Here is a 3,890-nt window from a genome sequence, read left to right as displayed (position 1 = left end):
CAGGTCGCGCTGCGGGGGGAGGGCGTGCTGCGCCCCGGGCCTCTCGTTTGCGCTCCAGACGTGGCTGCCTGGTCGCCCGCGCGGGCCTGTCGAGGGCTCCCCGAGGCCGCTGGCCGGATACGCTGCCTGGCGTCTCTTTTTCATCTCTAGGAAAGTCTCTCCAGGAGAAGGGCTGCGCAGCAGGATTGCCTGACGCCGCTCAGAGGGTCTGGGCTGGCGGAGCGGTTTTATTTTGTTACTTTTTCTTTTAACTAAGTTGAAATTTACAGAACATAAAATTAACCATGTTAAAGTGTCCAATTCAGGGGCGCACTGTTCTGTAACCATCACCCCCAAGGAGACCCCAGACCCATTAAGCGATACGTTCGCATTTCCTCAGCCCCAGCACCTGGCAACCACTCCTCTGCTTTCTGTATCTGCATTTGCCTGTTCGGATATTTCACAGAAATGGAATCATACAGTCCGTGGCCTTTGTGTTTGGCTTCGTTCACTCGGCATGTTTTCAAGGTACACAGAGGCGGACAGAACCCAGTAAGTGAATAATTTATTTTGTAAGGATCAGAACAAAGCTGGTTCCCGTGAGGCAGAGGTTAAAGATGTCTCAAACGTCCAGCTTTTCCAAACTGCTGTACCACTCTATCATCTCTAACATCAACTACTCCCCCACCCCTCAGTGTTCTCCCTCCCGTCTTTGGGTTCCATAATTCGATGCAATGTCTCACAGAACTCACGAACCGTACTTAGAGTTCAGTGATTTATTAGGGAAACAACAGGGTACAACTTGGGATCGGGATCAACTTGGGAAATAACAGGAACAACTCAGGACACAGTTCCTCCATCAGAACAGCTTCTTCTCGCCCTCTGCCTCTGGGCCCTGCTGGGGGCTTTCTATGGCCAGGCCCTGCTGTTCTCCTGGGTCTGCTGCCTCTGCCGGTGTCGCTCTTGGTAGTGCTGTGTGACTGTCTCTCATTGTCTTCTGTGTTACAACTCCTCTGTCTTTCTCCCCGCCATATCTCCCTTTAAACCTAGCAGGATGGCAAAACTGACCAATACCCTCATTAGGGTTCCATACACCTTATTTGCGTGGTCCCACTCCCACAAGAAATTGCGAAGAATGGGAGTTCCAGAAAACTTAATTGTGCTCGTGCGACACCTGTACATAGACCAAGAGGCAGTCCTTTGAACAGAACAAGGGGATACTGCGTGGTTTAAAGTCAGGAAAGGTGTGTGCGTCAGGCTTGTATCCTTTCACCATATGTATTCAATCTGTATGCTGAGCAAATAATCTGAGAAGCTGGACTATATGATGAAGAATGGGGCATCAGGATTGGAGGAAGAGTCATTAACAACCTGTAATATGCAGATGGCACAACCTTGCTTGCTGAAAGTGAAGAGGACTTGCGGCACTTTATTATTTTTTATTGTTGTACTTTAAGTGAAAGTTTACAATTTAAGTTAGTCTCCCATACAAAAATTTATACACACATTGTTACGTGACCCTAGTTGCTCTCCCTATACTGTGACAGCACGCTCCTCTTTTCCTCCCCGGATTTCCCGTGTCCATTCAACCAGCTCCTGACCCTCTCTGCCTTCTCATCTCACCTCTGGACAGGAGCTGCCCATTTAGTCTCATGTAGCTACTTGAGCTAAGAAGCACACGCTTCACGAGTATCATCTTATGTCCCACAGTCCAGTCTGATCTTTGTCTGAAGATTTGGCCTCGGGAATGGTTTTAGTTCTGGGCTCATAGAGAATCCGGGGGCCGTGCTTTCCGGGGTTCCTCCAGCCTCAGTCAGACCATTAAGTCTGGTCTTCTTACTAGAATTTGAGTTCTGCACCCCACCTTTCTCCTGCTCCATCAGGGACTGTCTGTTATGTTCCCTGTCAGGGCGGTCATTGGTGGTAGCCAGGCACCATCTAGTTCTTCTGGTCTCAGGCTGATGAAGTCTCTGGTCTATGCGGCCCTTTCCGTCTCTTGGGCTACTACTTTCCTTGTGTCTTCGGTGTTCTTCATTCTCCTTTACTCCAGGTGGTTGGGACCAATTGATGCATCTTAGATGGCCGCTTGCTAGCTTTTAAGACCCCAGACGCCACTCACCAAAGTGGGATGCCGAACATTTTCTTAATAAACTTCGTTATGCCAATTGACCTGGATGTCCCCTGAAACCATGGTCCCCAGACAGACCTCTGCCCCTGCTATTCTGTCCCTCAAAGTGTTTGATTGTATTCAGGAAACTTCTTAGCTTTGGTTTAGTCCAGTTGTGCACTTACAGCACTTTCTGATGAAGATCAACGACTACGGCCTTCAGTATGGATTACACCTGAAAATAAAGAAAACAAAAATCCTCACAACTGGACCAAAAGCAACATCATGATAAACGGAGAATAGATTGAAGTTGTCAAGGATTTCATTTTACTTGGGTCCACAGTCAACACCCATGGAGGCAGCAGTCAGGAAATCAAAAGACACATTGCGTCTGGCAAATGTGCTGCAAAGACCTCTTTAAAGTGTTGAAAAGCAAAGATGTCACTTTAAGGACTAAGGTGCGCCTGACCCAAGCCATGGTGTTTTCAATCTCCTCGGATGCATGTGAAAGCTGGACGATAAATAAGGAAGACCGAGGAAGAACTGATGCCTTTGAATTATGATGTTGGTGAAGAATATTGAGTATACTATGGACGGCCGGAAGAATGAACAAATTTGTCTTGGAAGAAGCACACCCAGAATGCTCCTTATAAGCAAGGATGGCGAGACTATGTCTCACATACTTTGGACATGTTATCAGGAGGGACCAGTCCCTGGAGAAGGACATCATGCTTGGTAAAATAGAGAGTCAGCCCAAAAAAGGAAGAGCCTCAATGAGATGGATTGACACAGTGGCTGCAACAATGGGCTCAAACATAGCAACGATCGTGAGGATGGCGCAGGATCAGGCAGTGTTTTGTTCTGTTGTTCATAGGGTTGCTATGAGTTGGAACCAATTTGCCAGCACCTAACAATAACAATAACCCCTACAATAGTGCCATGCACCTTAGTTACATCATTAGCAAGCTGTACAATCCCCTTGGTGGACCACAAGCACCTCATTTGCACAGCCCCACCCAGTCATTTGGTGGGAGTTACAAAGACTATGGCTAGAAGGGCCGGACTAAGTAATTCACTGCACTGTACCCATGTAGTATGTATCAGTACCTCATTCCTTTTTATGGCTAAAAAAAATATTCCATTGTATGCATAGACCACATTTTGTTTATCCATTCATCTGTTCATAGACATTGGGGTTGTTTCCACTTTGGGGCTATTGTGAATAATGCTGCTATAAACATGTATTTGTCATTTTTAAAGCACGATTTTATTGATTTATAGTTTAGACTTTTCCAACCTTCTGCCCCATCCCCAAATACAACAAGGACCTTCTGCATGGATCTGATCCCGCTGCCCACCCCTCACACCCACTCCAAGGCCCCAGTGTCCCAACAGCTTCCCTTCAGGGTTCCATGCTGCATGGAGATGCCGGGTCTCCAGGCCCCTTCTCTCTGGGACAGTTCTGAGTCCACTCTTGACTTCCAGGGGCAAATCGTCCCTCCCCGGGGTTGGACAGAGCGCTTGAATGAACATGCCTAACTTGGGGCCCGGGCTCTGTCCTCAAGGGTACAGGGGTGCCCAGTCTCACCGTGGGGCTCGCCTACATCTTCCTCACAAGGTGCTTCTGCAGGCACCACGGGGCGGTGGCTTTAGGTTTTAATTTGGGTGCCAGCAATTTCTTGTAACCAGTCATTAAGGGGCTCCTCCTGCTCCGTTGTAGCGACGGCAGACTCTGTCACTCTCCTGTGACTCACAAATCTGTCATCTCCCCACAGCCTGAGCCTGGGAAGATGGGCAGGTGGGG

The sequence above is a fragment of the Trichechus manatus genome, unplaced genomic scaffold (assembly GCF_000243295.1).
Source record: "Trichechus manatus latirostris isolate Lorelei unplaced genomic scaffold, TriManLat1.0 scaffold00309, whole genome shotgun sequence".
Lineage (NCBI taxonomy): Eukaryota > Metazoa > Chordata > Mammalia > Sirenia > Trichechidae > Trichechus > Trichechus manatus.
The sequence above is the reverse complement of the archived record's forward strand: the minus strand, read 5'-3'. Positions refer to the sequence as shown.